We start from the raw sequence: 18870 nt of genomic DNA, 5'->3' as shown, positions 1-18870 counted from the left end.
CTGCCTCGGGCCTGCCTGGGCGACACCGCAAACCTTCCCCATACTTCCAAGTAAAGCTCTTCACTCAGTGCCTTGGAGAAGGTGAACTGCGAGCCAGAGACTCACAGACTCACTCGCCCTGGCTCTGGGGAGCAGAGAGCTCCATCAATGCTGTGAAGTGTAAGCTTAGTTTTATTACAGAAAGGCTGATATTGATTCTGCTAATAGAAAATGATCTTCAATGAATACTACCCTCTAAATCGATAAGGATGGATCTAAATGAAGCTGAGGTGTGGATTTATACTTACTTGAGTCATTGCACAAATCTTGAACAATTTTTCATTTTTTTTCTTCACTTAAGCTTACCATTGTGTTTTTAATTGTTTTTTAAATATTGATCTACTTGATCAGCAGTTATAGAGAATGAGGAGCAGGCAGAGAGAGAGAAACAGAAAGAGAAATGGAGCCTGGAGCCCCATCCAGATCTCTCACGTGGCTGGCAGGGGCCCAAGCGCTTAGACCATCTTCTGCTACATTCCTGTGCACATTAGTGGGGAAGGGAACAGGAAGTGGATCAGTCAAGACTTCAAATGCCACTTACATGGCATGCTGGCATTACATGAGGTGGCTTTCTGCACCAACATACCAGCCACTTTTTATTGCTTTCAAGGAGGAAAAAAAAACATAGAAGCTTGCAGTGTAACAATGGCCAGGATTCTCTGTAAAAGAATAACAGTATGCCACAGTCGGTGCTTCTCTCTGGACACGCAGAATAACAGCAGTCTTAAAACGGCACTTGCTTGGGGAAGCCTGAGAAAGAATGGTTAGGTAGGTTTTGGCTGTAGGAGATTTGCTTTTACAATTAATCTATAATGGGATGGAATAAAATGGTCGAGCATTTCAAAGCTCTGAGAATGCTTCAAGATCCAGGAGCTTGCGTCCTAACAATGGGGAAAACGTGAAGTGAGGCAAGAACCTCAGGCTTTCTGACAGTCCCACGGTCTGGCCACTAGATGGCAGACGCACACCAAGCAGTGCCTCTCCCTGACCCCCCTTCTTGGCAGACTGCAGCGACGTCAACCATTAGCTTAACCCAGGCAATTATAAATGATGAATTATAAGTTAATGACCAATTATATATAATTATATACTATAATGATGTTATAACTTTATGGTATAATTTAACAGCTAATGATTAATAAAAATACTAATCCTACTCAGAAAATTTAAAAGACCTGAACATTTCTTTTTTTAACAAAATAAAATTATTTATTTTTATTGGAAAGTCAAATACACAGAGAGGAAGATCTTTCATCCACTGATTCACTCCCCAAGCAGCCACAACGGCCAGAGCTGCGCCGATCTGAAGCAAGGAGCCAGGAACTTCTTCCAGGTCTCCCATGTAGGTGCAGGGTCCCAAGGCTTTGGGCCGTCCTCGACTGCTTTCCCAGGCCACAAGCAGGGAGCTGGATGGGAAGCGAGTCCACTGGAACACAGACCGGTCTCCACACGGGATCCCTGCATGTTCAAGGTGAGGACTTAAGCTACTAGGCCACCGTGCTGGGCCCAACAACCTCTTTCAAATTATTCTGATTTTGTTTTTACTTCCTTACAGTTCTCATTAAGGTTAGCCTGTTTGTAAACAAAATTATTTATGCTTTCATTTAAGGGGATACCTTTGCTATTTACTGACCCCTTCCTTTACCTGTAAAGGGGAGAGGAAGTGTTCAGGAATCCTCTGCACTGACTGGCAGCCGTAACTTGGATTGTTAAGAGGTGATTCAATGACCTGATTCCAACTGCAGTTATGGGAAGCGACCGTTGTGCAACTGTTGTAGAACTGTGACAGCAATGACGGCAGGTGCCCAGGGCTGCCAAGGCCAGTGCTGGCATCCTGCATAGACTATTCCTGGTGGCTGGATCTTGGCTGTACATCACCTTCTTTTGTGCCAGCATAACCTAGATTCTCCAGGCTTTCTTTTAATTCTGTTGGCCACTTGTATCGTGTAAATGTAGTTTTGAAGGGTGTTAAGTCAACTACAGTTATCTTGCCTTTGCAAGCAAAAATTATGGCACATAATCTTGATTTCTTTCTGCTTACAAAATTGTATATATATACACACATATACATATATACACACATATATATAAACATTTTTTCATTTGAAAGGCATAAAAACACAAACAGATAAAGAGAGATATTCCACCAAATGATTCATTTCCCAAATGTCCACGACAGCCAGCCTGTTCCAGGCTAGTGCCAGGAATTCTACACAAGTTTTCACGTGGGTGTCAGGGACCCAAGTATGTCAGCCTCCCCTGCTGCCTCCCAGGCTTAGTAGCAGTGCGTTGAGCGGAAGTGGCGCAGCCCAGACTGCGTGCCAGACACTGCAGTCTGAAATGAAAGTGTTCCGAGCATCATTTCAGCGCCTTGCCAGATGTCTGCCTCCTGCTCACCAGCTCAAGCATTGGGTTCAGCTGATGCATTCCGAAGCACTGTCAGAAATAAGGACACAGGAATTAAGGGATGGAGGAACCAACTGGGCTCCCTGAAAGTCACTCTGTAGATTCGCACTGTCAGGTAAGCAGCCTCTAGCCACATGCAATTATGCAAAATTAATTAAGACTAATTAAAATGAAATAAGTGAAAAATTCAGTTCCTTAGTTGCAGCAACTACATTTGAAATGCTCCATAGGCTCATGTGGCATGTTCACATACTGGACAGTGGAGACTCGGAAAATTTCCATCCCTGTAGCAAGCTCTATTAGGCAGAATTTGACCAGACAATTTATCTTGAACGAATGCTCATGAAGCAGGCTTCATATTCATAAATGTAAGAAAGAAAACCTTCAATTTCTAATCATGACTTACTGTCTTTATAGAAACAAAATTGAGAGGTAATAAGAAATGGAAGGTAACGATAGTTTTCTATGCTTTTTTCTTTTGAAAATGAAGGTGAAAGATAAGGTAGGATTTTGGGTCACCACAGAGCTAATATCACAAATTCATCAGCCAGAGGCTTGTGTGTGAATGTTCACTTTCAAAATATATGCAGAGAAAAGCTTAGCAGAATGCTACTGCACCACAACCAACTCGTGTATGTAAAACTAAACGTTGGGGCCAGCCAGTGTGCCACGTTTGATGAGCTGCTGTTGTGAGCCCAACATTCTATATCCAAGTGCCAGTGTAAGTCCTGGCTGCTCTCCTTCTAATCTAGCTTCCTGTCATGAACCTGGAAAAGCAGCGGAGGATGGCTCGACTCTTTGGGCCACTGCACCCACATGAGAGCCATGAATGAAGCTCCTGGCTTCAACCTGGCCCAGCCCTGGCTGTTGTAGTTGTTTGGCAAGTGAACTAGAAGATGGGATAGTGTCTATTTCTCTCTGTGTGTCACTTTGTCACTCTCTGCCTTTCAAATAAATAAATAAATCTTAAAAAAATAGTCATTTTAAGCCAACAGGAGTTAGTAGTGTAGCCTTAGTCCTGGGTGACTGCAGGCTTGGAACCCAGAGTTGTCTTTATCCAGTAGCCAATAGGATGTTTTTTGTTCTGTTGATCAAGCCGATAGTGATCAGGTGCATCTGAAGAATAACTGTGCCTCTTTAGCTCTATCGGTAACACTAGGCTGTGCTGGCTGGGTTTTCCATATATAGGGCAGAGGTGGGAAGAGGTAGAATTAGTGTGTCTTTCTCAAGTGGTCTCTACAAACCCATGTTGGCTGTGGCTCAAGACTCACTCGCCTGAAAAACAAGGAGAAAGAGAAGAAGGAGGAGAAGCGAACAAAGGGAAAAATAGAAAAAAATGTCCAGAGGACGGAAAGTGTGAGAAAGAAACCAGACATAAAATTGTAATGCTTGAATTGAAAAGTGTTTCCAAGCCTTGCCAGAGACTTTAAATGCAACTTGGAGATCAAACTTAGAATTTATACTTGTAGATAGAAAAAATATAGCCACTTTTTTCCTGGCCTTTTAAAGTAGCAGACAAAATAAAGAATGAATATTTGATGCTGACATTTAACAGAAAAGGCGTGTTGTCCTCAGATTTGTAGCAGAGAAAGCTTGTTCATCGGGGATTCTTGTATCAGCTGGAATCTATCCAGGGTAAATGATGTTTCATACTCAAAGCCCTTGAGGCATAATTATTTTCGGCTCTTTTTGATACACTCTAAATGCCGAATCTCTAGATTACTTCGCTGGTTGACCAAACTTTTCGCTATTTGCTCATGTTTCAGGGCTTTGGACAATGTTGTATGTCATGAAGTGCAAGATTGGCAGTGGACTCTCAATAGCCTCTATGTCTGGAATAGGAGACAACATGAATGTTGGCTTGTCAAACACCCAGTGCAGTTGTTGAGGACTCAGAATTCAAGTGATTCAAATAGAAATTTTTTTTGATTTTATGTTTAAACAAAATTGTGGGTCTTAGTAACACATTTCCCTTGAATTTGATAAAATATTAAAGATAATTTTTTCTAGATTTTAAGAAGCAAAAAAAGGTGTGACAACTTGTCATAGTCACTTTACAGTTTGCTGAAAATACATGTTGATATAATGTAGCAGTTATGTGGCTCTGAACTATTTTCACGGCAAGAAAAGGTATTTTGGGACTTCATATACTTGATGTGCTCTTGTATTTTTCCTATAGTAACAACAATGGACTACTACTAACTATGGAAACATAATTATTTTTGATTAGCAGCAACTTGGGATGTAAATATACATCCTCATTGCAAATCCACAGACTGAAACTGAAGATAAAAGATCAGTATTTCATTATGTGGTGAAGTATAACAAGTATGCAATGAATAATACTGCCTCCACTACAGGAAAAAGTATCTAGTTTAGCTAATGATATTAATTTTCTTTGGTTATACCTTATCATTATCAGAAAAAAAACTAAGGTTTGCAAACAATTTTAAGCCAGAGTGAGATGCTGAATTTAGGCTAGGGAGATAATTATGAAAGTATTATGATGAATAAAGCTGAAAAGCAAATACACACACACACACATACTGCTGCATATATTTGTACAGGAACTCTTGTCCAGTTGTAGAAATGTTGAACAATGACAGAGGGAACAGAGAGGAAGAGACAGCTGATAGGAAAGGCCTGCAGGGGGAGGGCTGAGTGTGTCTGCCAGACCTCAAAGGCTCACAGTGGGGAAGGATGAAACCTGTGGCGGCCACGTCCACCATTCACTGTAGCTGTCATGAGAACATAACTGCAAAGCACAACGGGGACACAGGGCTGAGACCTGGGAAAGGGCCTTCTGCCCCGGAGCAGTCTGCCGCACCCATTGGATGATAACTGAAGTCACATCTAAAGGAGGTAGTTTTCTTTTTGTCTGTCAGTGGGAGTAACAACTGTCTTCTGTTTGGTGTTGGCTTGTTCAGCTGTGCCACTTACTCGGACAGTGATAGGAGTGTAGCTTTCTAACACCGCCGTGTTACCCACTGCCTTCCCATTATAGATGGGAAAGTAGGAGCACCAAGATGTGTGATGAGTTGTGCAAGCATGTTCACTGTGTGGACAAGGAACCAAGGATCCATGCCTCCTGACTCCCAGACTATGACTATAAGAGGATCAAGCTTGGTTTCTTTTCAGTTGCAGATGTGGCTGGTTGACTTTCAGAAACAGCCCAAGAGTATGAAGTTTGAAGGGAGAATGAAGATGTCATTATTAGGGTTTTTTTTTTTAATATTTATTTTATTTTTATTGGAAAGTTAGGTGTTTACAGAGAGAAGGAGAGACAGAGAGAAACATCTCCCATCCTCTGATTCACTCCCCAAGTGGCCACAATGGCCAGATTAGGGCCAATCTGAAGCCAGAAGACAGGAGTTTTTTCTAGGTCTCCCATGTGGGTACAGGGTCCCAAGGCTTTGGGTCATCCCCTACTGCCTTCCAAGTCCATAAGCAGGGAGCTAAATGGGAAGTAGAGCAGCCAGGATATGAAACAGCACCCATATGGGATCGCAGCGAATGTAAGGCAAGGATTTAGCTTTCACGCTGGGCACCATTATTAGATTAAAAAAAAAAAGAAGAAGAAGAAGAAAGAAAGAATACTGAGTATACCCAAGATGTTAAGCATGCTTAGATAAAAGACTCAGCCTGGAAGAAGCAGATGAACCACTTGCTCCTCCAGGCATTTCTTTGGTCCCAATCTCCTATAGTATTGATAACTATGTGCCCATGGTATATTGTCTGGGACTGAGTGTTCTTTGCCTTTCTGGCACCTCCTTTGTCCACTAAATCACAGATCAGACTCAGCTGACATAAACCATCACCCAGCTTGGCCTTTGCTATTAGATGCTGCAGCCTGGCCTGGCCTGACCTGCGCCCAGTCTGCCTGCTACAGAGCAAACCCACACACCAGCTGACAAGTGAAGCAGCCCTGCCTGGCCTGACCAACACCCAGCCATGACTCACATGTTCACCGCTAGGAGCTACCGCTCACCAGGGCAATTCCCCAAGTTTCCCTACCAGGCCTCCTCCCAGTCCCAGATCCTACACAAGCTAGCAAGTGTTGGCCCTTTCCCAGCAATCTGTCCCCCAGTGTCAGCCTTTGTGGGTGCTAGTGGGTATTGCAGCCCAGCCTGCCCCACACCCAGTTCTTAGGTGTGCCTGCAGGTGCTACAGCCTGGACCAGCCTGACCTGTTTCCAAGTCCAGTACACATAAGTGTTGTCGAGATCCATGGTCATGCCTAGTTTAGCCTGTCACCACCCCAGCCCTCAAACAAATCAGCTGGTATGGTAGTGGCTGACTCAGAGCAAACACTGGCATCTGGCTTAGGGAACAGAAGGGATTCTTTTGCTAGGCTCTGGTTCCCACTATTGAGTTCAAGATCTGGAATGTGGGTAGAAAACTGGACTGGACATGGCTTCAGCATCACATGGCATGGGTATGGACTGGGTCTGTGGTGTGTCATACTGGGCTAGACCCTAGCACCCACTGGTTTGCAAGATCCAAGGTAGGTATAGGACAGGCTGGGCTAGGTCTCTGCACCAACTGAACCATGTGAGATCTGAGTCTGGAGGTGGATCAGGTGTGGCAGGGCTGTAGCACCTAAGAGTAACAGCTGGAATGGGTATAGGCTGGTTGGGCAAGGCTGCTATATCTACCAATATACAGTACCAGCTGGTGTATGTGTGGGTCAGGCCTGAGGGTAGACCAATCTGGGCCAGTTCACAGCACCCATTGGAAGATGTGAGAAACAGGATGGGAAACAGGGCAGGTTGGGTTGGGATGCAACATCAGGCAGTTCACGTTAGGGCTAGGCTGCAACACTCACTAGTGGGTGCCAAGGTGAGGCAAGTCATGCCAGTCTGGGTGGCAGCTCTCATTGGCACATGTAAGACTCAGAATCAAGGCTCCCCTGCTAGACCACTGTTCCTGCTGGTGAGCTTGAGAGGTGGGACTGGGGACAGACCATGCTGGGCAGTACTACAACACTCACTGGCCTACATATAAGCTGGTTTAGGGGGGAGCAACCATACCCACTGATGCATGCATGAGCCAGAGTAAATACATGCTGGTCTGGCTTTGCTGTATCATCAATTGGCAAGTGCTGGGACTGGGGGCAAGTACTGTCAGGGTAGACCGTAGAAGCACCTGGAAAGTGCAAGATCCGGGGCTAGGAGTGGGCCCAGTAAAGAAACTGTGGGCATCTCTCTGATGGGCTGCAACTCCCACTGGTAAGCATGAGAATCAGGGCTAGAGGCAGGCCTGGCGTTGGTACCCTCTGGCATAAGTGTGGGTTGGATAGTGGGGTCAGTTGGATTGAGCTAGGCTCTAATGACCATTGATGTGTAAAAGTGCTGACTGGGATGTGGGACAGACTGGATCAGTCTTTTGCAGATACCAGCATGCATAGGAATCAGGGCTGGGGCGGGCATAGTGGGGGTTACTGGGGTTCGTCCAACTAGGCTGCAGTTCCCGCAGGTGTACATGAGGGCAGAGTGTGTTGTGGACAGGGTTAGGCTTGACCACAGCGTCCATTGGTTTGGTATGAGATGAACCTAGAGACAGAACTGACCAGGTGACTGCAACTACTAGTATGTGTGTAGGCTGAAGGGGGTGACATACTGAGCCAGACCCTACACTGGCTGGCACACATAGGAGTCAGGTTGGGGCCACCTCTGGCGAGGTTTCTTTGGGGACCACCTTCTCCCCCAATTGGCTCACTGGACTCAGAACTCTGACCATGGTGAAAATCAAAGGCTGTGGTCTGACTCTGGAGTGTATGTGTCAGAACTGGGTCTCCACAGTTGCTGAGGCCTGTGAGGTGGACAGCATGCCCAGATGCTCATGGGGGACATGAGAACCAGTTTGCTGAGGCCTGCAGAGGATGTCTAGTACAATGGAGGGCAGAACAGGTTGGACAGATCTCCTGGACAAGTATTTGAGTGAGTCAAGACTCTAAAGTAGACTGTGTTAGCCAGTGGACCTTGGAAGGATTCCTAAACCTTGGAGTAACAAAATCAACAGCATCTCAGAATTATCAAAACCACTGAAGCAGTATCCTCAGAACATGCTCTACATCAGGGACCTTGGGATGACATTGCATGGCCATCCCCAATTTCTGGGTGCTGATCTGGCTGGGTTACTGGGAGTGGCCTTCTCCCCTTGTCTCTCCACTTTCTCGATACCAGAAGAAAAAAGGAGATTGGAGGCAGTTGTCTCATCTACTTTTCCCCATCCCTCAATCCCTCCCCTACCCTAATTGGTGGTCCACATAGACACGCATCCCTCTCAACTACGTAAACATCATCAAAAATAACATGATTTTTTTATTAAAAAAGATAGTGTGTGCAAATTAAATAATTGAACACCTGAAGCCATACTTTAAAATATACATGTATTTTTCTTAGGGTCAAACTTTATTTAAATTATATTTAACAATAGAAGCAATTTTAGATATGAAAGGAATTATCTTAGCTTTGACTTAACATGATAGTTTCTTTAGAGAGTGGGAAAATGCAAATTAGTTGAGTATATAATTTGGAATCTTTGAGAAATCAGCAGAAGAAACGGACAGGAAGGCAGACTTTTCTTTTTTGCCACAGGCATTTCTCATTTCTGTTTTTAGAAGCAAGGAAAACTAGAAGACAGAAATAGCCATGTGTACATGAACTATATATTTCACATGCACAGCATAAAATATTCAATAAACCTAAGTAGGTTCCTGAAAACCACATGATCTCAGTAGATGTAGGTGGCAGCAATAGCTCAAAAATATCCTTTTAGTTTTCTTATGGAAACCTGCAACACCATAGGAAATATTTATAGCTTAATTTGAAATTATTTGATAATATTCACCAAAATAAATTATATTTTTTATTCCATTCTAGTAACAAATACTGCTTTGTATTTTTTAACGGCTTATGAGTTTTTACTTTTATTCTGTTTTTCAAGGTCAAGTCAAGAGTGTTTACAAATTAGTGGCTTCCAGGTGAATAAGATTATTGTTTTAGGAATAATGAAGGTTTTCATTTTTACTCCATTAAGCTCCTGCTTTTACAGCAAATCAGCCCAGGACACTGCTGGTATCATTATCTCACTGTAACACGTCTCTCACTGTATCTCTTTGTATGCTGAGGTTGGGAAGGCCAAGAAGCTGCTTGCCTACAAAGGTGGTGGGTGACAGGCAGAACTGAACATGGTGAAGTCCACCTCCAGAGCCCAGGCTGTCCTCCCTGTGAGGTGGGCTCAATGGCTTATGCAGGTGATCTAATTTATCCTTTTTGGAAATAGTTATATTCCGCTTATGATCCTTACCCATTCTCTTAATTTTATGCAATGATCATTTAACTTGTATTTATGCATGTCCACCAACTGACTCATTCTTTTAGCTGAAAGGCAGAAGGAAAGTCGATTCTTAAAAATACCATGTAAACTTAATTGTAATATTTCGTGACTCACCTTAATGAGAAACTGGCACCAGGAAGTCAAGTACAGAGAGCCACACACGATTTGCTTTAGAAAACTGCTAATCAAAAATGCGTTCATCTTGAATGACAAGACACTGTGCAAGCGGGCTTCCGAAGTGCAAGGGAAGGGTGCTTTACCCCTGAGTCCCCTGCTCTGAGATCTTTTTCTGATGGCACCTTGTAAGACAAGCCAGTACAGAATGGGAGAATCACTTCAGTGACTTTACCTGCTATGGTACTGCGCCAGCGCCAGTGCAGTGACTGAAACACTGTTCCTTCTGTGTTTGAAGACGATGACTGTATATTTATTGGAAAGTGAGCTGATCTGTACTCTTCCGATCAGCGCATGAAGACAAAGCTGACATCACTGCAGGCTGGTTCTTACTGTATTTTTTTTCTTTGGATCACTCCCTTCTCTAATTTGTTTCGACACTGGTAGATGTGTTAGGGTCATTTTGCCAGAAGCTGGAGGTTTTGTTTTATGTTCTTTAACCCCCATTTTTTCCCCTTGAAATAGCTTCTGCTTCATACAAAACAAGAAATGTCATAACATCTTGCTGTTATCTATTCTGGATATAATTACGTACTGCTGGAAAGATAAGCCTAATTTTGTACCTGTTTGAAAGTAAGCCTAATTGAAATATGGTTGTTAGTCACTAAATTCTATTGATGAAACTCAAGAATCAGACAGTCCATTATAATTGCTCTTTAAACATCACAGTCTCCAAGAGCCTAATGCTATTTCAACGACACAGTTGCTGTTCTGATTAGCATACTTAACATCTTCATCCTCTTTTCTCCCGTATATTTTTGGGAATGGCAATCTCTACCTCCATGTGGCATAAACCCCCCTTCTTCCCTCGTCTTGCCATCCTGTTTCTCTCAATTCGCGCTCACGTGTGCAGTGCCCCACATTTCATTCCCAGGAAAGCACTAGCTAGGTAGTTTCTGGAGCCTGGTGGAAAATGGAACTGCAAGGTCATTTTTCAAAAAAGGCAGGAAAAGGTGTGGTTTAATGTAGTACAACCTAAAGCATTTTCCTTTCTTCTGTGACCTCTTTCAACTTACCATGATGGCATTTGTATTGGATATCATCTGAAGTCCGAAAACTTAAATTATAACTTTGAATCATCTCTTTGTTATGCTAATTTCAAATGCCGGAATATTTAACTCTGACGTGGAATCACTGAAATGATGCAATTTGTATTCCATGGCACAGCATCAGAGGGAAGCTCCAGTTGGCCAGAAGAGGCCTACCCAAATCAGCCACAGGAGGGCTGGAAGGAGAGGAGCCTATAGTCTGGGGCAGGCCAATCAGTGGCAGGGGGATTCTTGCAAGGGCAGGTGATCCCATTCCAAACTGTAGCATGCATAATCCTTTATTCATGCCTGGCTGCTGCTCAGTTACCTCTTAAGCCACTGCTGGACTGATACACTGTGCTTGGGGAGAGGGGAGAGCATATGGAGGAAGCTGAGTAAGACATCGCCTCTTCCCACTTGCCCGATACCCCAGCCCACAGTAGCTAGGCAGCCTCCACAGGCGGCACACAGGGCTAGCAAGCTTGGAGGAGATGGAGCACGGGCAGAGAGCTCATTTTTACCAAGGTGTCGTGCCAGGCTGGCAAAATGCTGAGGCAGCATGACACTGCCCACCTGGGCATGAGGGCCTCCTCTGTGTTAAGAATATTAAAACCAACGTGCAGAGCCCTGCTGACAAGGGGCGTCGTCCATCTGCACAACCAACACAGTTTAAAATAAATAAAACAGAAAATGATTTTATTGTCACTCTGTGACTAATACATGAAAGACTTTAAAGACCAATTTTATTTTCCCTTTTAAGCAGCTATGAGAAGCAGTTTACTTGTGATTATTGAAAAAAACCCCTTAAACAAATACAATTTTCCTAACTTAAGCCATATTCAAGATTACTGGATGAAGATAATCATAACATTTGCTGAACGTTGCCTATGTGTCCAGCATCACGTGTCTAGAGTATTTGCAGGAATAATCTCATCTAATTCCTAGAACATGAAGTAGTGCAGTAATCACCTCTACTTTACAGAGGAAGAACCTGACATGGGGAAATAAACTGGTCAAAAGCCAGCAAATTAAAAAAATGATCTACAGGACAGATCTTTAAAAAAATAATAATGTAGAGTAATTTAATATTAGGAAGCTTGCAAAGATGTATTACATATGAAAGTCAGATTGGAAAGATACAATCAGCTCAGTGGAAGTGATTTAAGACTATTCAATACTTATCCCCTTTCCAAGGGCCTTCCAAATCCAGGAAAGGATGCTTTTTTTTTTTTTTTTAAGATGGTAAAGCATTTGTCTCAAATCAACAGCTAAATATTAAGTTGAAACATTAGAGATAATCCTATTCAAACAGAAATTTGAAAGATTTCTGCTATCTTAGTAGTATTTTAAATGACTTTAAATATAATTTTCATTATATTAGCTGGAAAAAAGGAAGATTTATTCTGCAGATAGTGCTGGGAAGTTGATTAGATATTTGTGGGGAAAACAGGATTAGTCCTTTTTTTTTGCCATACACTAAACTAAATTAGTTGATTTTCAATTCAATGTAAATAAAATAGAAACCATAAAAATGTATGATAGAATGCTTATTAAACTGAGAGAATTATTTTTTTAACTTAAAGGCAACGGAGGAAATGGCAAATAGATCATATCCAAGTATGTAAAGATTAAAATCTCTAATATACCTGAAAAACACATGGATCAATGAAATTAGAAGGTAAATTTAGTGTGGTGAAAAAAATTGAAATCCATATGTAGCTTTCTTTTCGTCACGTGCATTTTCCATGAACTTTGTCAAAATTCCTAATTTGTAACAATAAAAACTCAATATACTGGAATAATATTTGCAATTTATATGACAGACAAAGCAATTGATTTCCCTGTAAAATAGACTGAATAGATTTTTAAAAGACTGTTATATTTGACAATGGATATAAGTAGACAGTTCATAAGTAAGAAAAATCTCAATGATAAGCAAACAAAATGTCAAGAACAAAAGCATTTCTGGCTCCGGTAGTGGTGAAGCAGCTTGGCTGGACTTGGCCTCTCGGAGGAAACAGGCTGCTGCTTCACCTATAGCATGGACCCTAGGGTTAGACATGAGAACGGCTGCTCTATCATCCTGATCTTCATCTGTTTCTGCTGCTTGCATACAATACTTCAGGTCATTTATAAAGAGAACTTGGTTTTCCTTCCAGTCAGAGGCTCTAGCAGGTGCAGTGTTTGAGGGCCTGGCCTCTGCTTCCCAGTTGGTGGCTTCTTGCTAGGTTGACACAGGAGAGCAGGGAGGAAGCTTCTTTACATCTGCTTTTTGAGGGTACTAATCCCCATTCTTGAGAGCTACACCGTCTTCACCTAAGCATGTCCTAAAATCATCACATCTTTCTGCTATTCACTGTTAATTTTCCACATACGAATTTGGGGTCACATCAACATTCAGATCACAGCAGTACCTAATAACTATTTGCCAGATATTTGCTCCTTATTGTGGCAGCTCTTGTTTTTTTTTTTTTTTTTAATTATTTGAAAGTTAGAGAGGCAAGAGGGAAAGCTTCCATGAGCTCACTCCCCAAATGCCTGCAACAGCTAGAGCTGGGCCAGATCAATCCTAGAAGACAGGGACTCCATTTGGGTCTTCAAATTTGGAAAAAAGTTTGGCCACTGCCTACTGAAGTTTGTACCATCCCTCGCCGTCCCTCCCCACTCCAGTTCTCAGATATACTTACAGTGTGCTGTTCTCTAATGGGTACAGCAGGACTTGTCTTTCTAAGATCCATGCAGGTGTTTAAACACTGATGCCTTAATGTTAATGGTTGATGCCGCGTGGTCCTTAACTCTGCTCTCAGCTCTGCCATCTCATGAAGCGTTTTCCTTTTGAGCTTTGCCTCCTAATAAGTATATACTTTTTATATATTCATATTTTGTATCTTCATATGTAGTTCCTCTGTATTTTGTTCCAACGTCTATTTTCTTTGGTGTATAAACTTATCATTGCTGTTTATTTTCATGTTGAGGGGTTGGGCCTTACCTGAATCTGGTGGTCTTTTTAAAAACCATCATGATTGGTTATAATCTATGAAGGTCTTGCAGGACAGTTTCATCTGCTTTGGTCCCTCCCTCTCCCCCCCACTCCTCTTTCTCTTTCCCTCCCTCTCTTTACACTGCATCCCTCACAATATTTTCTGTCACTACTGTCTCACAGCTCTCTATCTTAAAGGCAACCCTACTCTTCGATTCCAACTACCTGTGAATTTTGTTGTTCTAACTGGACATCCTTAGCACCCACCCATGTGGGCTGGTTCCAGGTATTTATTGAAAGACTAATTCAGCCTCCACACCATCTAGTTTCTATTCCTTAGAGCCCAGCTCTAGGCTTAAAAAAAATTTGTGCTTATTTAAAGGTGAAGGGAGATTAGAAATGCTTGAGTGTATTTATTTGGGATCCAGCTACTATGGAGAAGGAATTAAATCTGAGCTTATAAAACTTCATGTGTCTGGGAACAAGACACATATACTAATTTTATAACATAACAACAAAAATAAAGGCAACAGAATATCTTTATCTGGATTACTAATACATATTTATTCATGCAGTGATTTATCACCATGAGAGTCATTGGCACCATCCATTGAGCATTTCCCATTGCTTATACTCCTAGTTCAAATACTCACACTAAGTTTCTATAGACTGAATCTTTGTAAATTTTATGAAAAGCGTATTTAACGTGACAAACGAAGGCTGACATTTGGCTGTGCTTTAATAGCCTGAATGCCAAGCAAATCTCATTTCTTTACTTGTTCATTTTGCAATAAGACTTGCCATCACCTTCTCCTCTTTCCTCCGTTTGCTTACTTAGCAGCACACAATGCAGTTCTGATGTGCAATCTGATTTCAAAAGAATCTTTGAGACAGCTAATCTTCTGTACACTCACTGTAATTAAATATTACAGCACAAACGGTTTATAAGAGACTCAATTTCTTGAGAACCTCTTAGCACCAAAGAGTAATGGCACACAAAAAAGTATAGATTTTCAAAGTGCTTTTTTGTAGGTTTTCAGGTTGAACTGTTAACTCTTAGGGAACCTGGAGCTTGCTAAGGAAATATATAGCATAAATCAGAAATTTCCTGATTGTGTTTCATTCTGTCCTAACCTCTCATATTACTTCAATTCAAAATCTGTCAGTAGACCAATCTGTTTACCACTAAGCTACTTTCTTGTTCTGATTCTTTTGAGAATATATATTATATATATAGGTATATATATATGAAATATACTGAACAGATTAAGAATCAAATTCTCTCTCAAATGGTAAATGTGACAAAAATATGAGTTATGGCTGCTATTAAAAAAATAAGAAAGAAAACATTAACTGATTGATTGATGATCCATTATCACTCCTTTTCCAATCTTAGCATCCAAATGTAAACTATGTGTTAGTTCTTCAAGTTCATTATCACTGTTACTCTTTTACCTTAAAATTTTCTCTGCTCCAAGAAGTGATCTAACTCTGGTTTCCGATGAGATCCACTCAACACACACTTTCATGATTCACTCCTGCTTTTCCCCTGGTAAGACTTTAAAATGCTTTTTTGGAGTAAGTGTTTGACCTAGTGGAATAAATGCACAGGTACCTGCATTGGAGTCTGGCTCCAAATCCTCATTTTTAACACAGAGACTTTGGGAGGCAGCAGCAAAGGCTCAAGTAACTGGGTTCCTGACACTCACACAGGGAGATCTGGGTTGAGTTCCAAATGCTAGGTTTGGCCACCACGACAAAAATATGGTTTTCTTTAAACAAACAAACAAAAAAAACAGGAAACATATACATGCTGAAAACATTCGAGTAGTTCAGTTACACCTCATGAAGTGTAACTACGGCCTCATCTTCAAATGCCATCATTCTGAAGTACCTTGTAGGTATTTCCAAAAATATGTGTTCAAGAACACAAGTTTATATGTTCTTTTGGACATATATAGCCCTCCTCCCCATTCCTTCCTGCACACTAAAATGTAAGATTATTTCTAAAAGCAAGTCTTTCTCAAGGATTAAAAAAAAAAGTCCAAGAGGAAACTGCAGGAACTACATTTGTAAATCTAGGGCAGGTTTTGGCACACTGGCTATGCCAGCATCCCATACTGGGGCACCTGGCTTGGGGCTTCTGCTCTGTTTCTGAACCATGTCCTGCTTCCTGCCTGTGCGCAACCTGGACTGGCAGGTGATGACTCAGTACTTGGGTTCCTGCCACTCGCATAGGAGACCTGGACTGAGTTCTAGGTTCTTGTTTGCAGTTTGACCAAGCCCCAGTTATTGCGGGAGTTTGGGGATGGAAATGTTTCTTTCTGATTTTCAAATATAGATATATAGATAGATAGATAGATAGATAGACAGACAGACAGATAGATAGATAATGTAGCTTAATCTCAACTTTACAGACTAAAGAGAACTTAAGTGATTAAATGCATGCAGTTGCATGATCAGTGGCCCTGTCTAACTGCAATGCTGTTTAGGAAGCATCTAGATTTCAGGATACTTCCTGCCTCTTCCTCCTTGTCTCTCTCATATGCACCAGCAAGAAATTCCTGATTACAAGTATTTTATGGACAGGGAGACCACCACAGCTCAAGGTGGAGTTCAAAAGCAGCATACATTAAATATGTCTTTCCTATACAGCGCTGGAATGGATGGCAGTAAAGGTTGAACTGAGAGTCAGGAGAAGCAGAGGAAGAACCGGCACTCCTCCCGCTGCAGCTGCGGAGTCAGAAGAGCAGAGGGAAACCCATTCACACGGGGCCTCCAATTTTTTGTTAAAGATTTTTTTTTTTTGAAAAGGCAGATATACAAAGAGAAGGAGAGACAAAAATCTCTGTTGATTCACTCCCCAAGTGGCTGCAATGGCCAGAGGTGAACCAATCCAAAGCCTGGAGCCTGGAGCTTCCTCTGGGTCTCCCATGAGGGTGCAGGGTCCCAAGGCTTTGGGCCATCCTCTACTGCTTTCCCAGGTCACAAGCAGGAAGCTGGATGAGAAGTGGGGCTACTGGGATTAGAACCGGTGCCCATATGGGATCCTGGCGTGTGCAAGGTGAGGACTTTAGCCACTAGGCTACCACGCTGGGTCCCCATTTGTTTTTAACTAGGAACACATAGGTAGGGATTACCATACGTTTGAGAAAAACCTCAGAGGGACCCAAAAGATAAACACAAAAGAAGAACAAGGGAATAAATTATCCTCAGAAAATGAAAAGAACAGAAAAATTCTTCCAGGAAACTCATCAAATAATCTGAGAGAATGAAAGATGCTTGAGCATGTGAAGCAAGAATACGAGCCAGTGGTTTTCAGAGGCTAGTGACAGAGTCAAGGACGCCACCTACGCCAGGAGCTGTCCTCCACTCACACCTGCACCAAGCAAGGCTGTTCACACAGGGAAAACAGCAGTGACATGAACAGGAGTCGTGAAAAAGGAAAACTGAGAGAAAATGTTCTTTAAAACTCAATAGATGATAAACAAAGGGACGGAATCTTTAAAAGGTACAAAGGACAAAGAGATGGAACGGAGAGAAAACTCACAGGCTGAGTATGGGAAATCCAATATCCGGGAAACAGAAAAACCAAACCAGGCAGAAGATAAAAAGGCAGAAGGTCTTCAAAGAAAAAATTACAGTTGTTCCCCCCCCCCAGAACTGAATGCCATGAGTTTTTAGACTGAAAGAACTATTGAGTGCCTGGAACAAGTACTGAGTAAAGGACCTTCATCAAGGAACAGCAATGTGAAGTTTTAAAGCAGTAGGGAACAAAGAGCAGAGTCTATTCATTTCCAAAGAGAATGAAACCAGCTGTGGAATGAGAATGGCATTTCATTCTGTGACAACAACCTCTGCCTCTCTCTCTCCTTCTCTGTAACTCTGCCTTTCCAATAAAAACAAATAAATCTTAAAAAAAAAAGAATCAGCAGCAGCGCCTTCATCCTGGGCTTCCACATGAGTGGCAGACGCCCTAGTAGTTGGGCCATTTTCTGTTGATTTCCAGGCACATTAGCAAGGAGCTGCTTGGGAAGTGAGGGAGCGGGGACGTGAACCCATGGTTATAGACGATGCTGGCACTGCAGACAGTCCCCCAAATGTACCATAATTTCATGAGCTACTAAGAAAGTGAAAAAAAAATGCTGCCAATAAAAAGAAAGCAAAAAACAAGATTTTCTTATGACTTCAATTTTTTTTATTCCTTGAAATACTGTACAATCCATACATTAAATACTTCAGAAGTAAAATGATTATTTTGTTTAAAAATGTATTTGCTGTAAGAAGTGGGATCATGACTAATTTATTTAGAAAACTGAAGTTTTCTAAGCATGCTTACAACACAGGGACTTCTGTGGTTTTTGTTCAATTATTCTAAGCAATTTAAACCACCAGTTCTGTAAGCAATTCTGCTACTACATTAAGTTACATGTAGATTTGAGAGATTCTGCAGTGCCAGTGACGACTGCTGGGTAGTAAGAAGTAAGATCTGCTCTGAGAGGCTTTCTGCATCTGGGATTGGCTTACTCACGGCTGTCGACAAGACCAGTTTCACTAGCATGTGTTACCATGAAGAGGCGAGCACTGGGGGTTCGGTAATCCACATGGATTTCCCACGTTCGTTCGCAACTGACGCTTTTCACAAGACATTGACACATAAAAGCAAAGCACAATAGTTCCTGGTTCAAGGGTAGGTATATTTATTTAAAGATAATATAAGAATGTGATACGGGTTGCTTTACAATTATAACTTATAATCAGAGCAATAAATTGGGACTTTAGTTACATGAATTTCTTATTAGGAAATGATTTGGAGCAGTACCATAAGCTGTTTATTACATGAACACCTATAAGATGTAAACTAAAATTTCATGTAAATCCTAATATTTACAAATAATAATTT

This window comes from Ochotona princeps, chromosome 11 (assembly GCF_030435755.1).
Source record: "Ochotona princeps isolate mOchPri1 chromosome 11, mOchPri1.hap1, whole genome shotgun sequence".
NCBI classification, from domain to species: domain Eukaryota; kingdom Metazoa; phylum Chordata; class Mammalia; order Lagomorpha; family Ochotonidae; genus Ochotona; species Ochotona princeps.
This window is presented reverse-complemented; position numbering follows the sequence as displayed.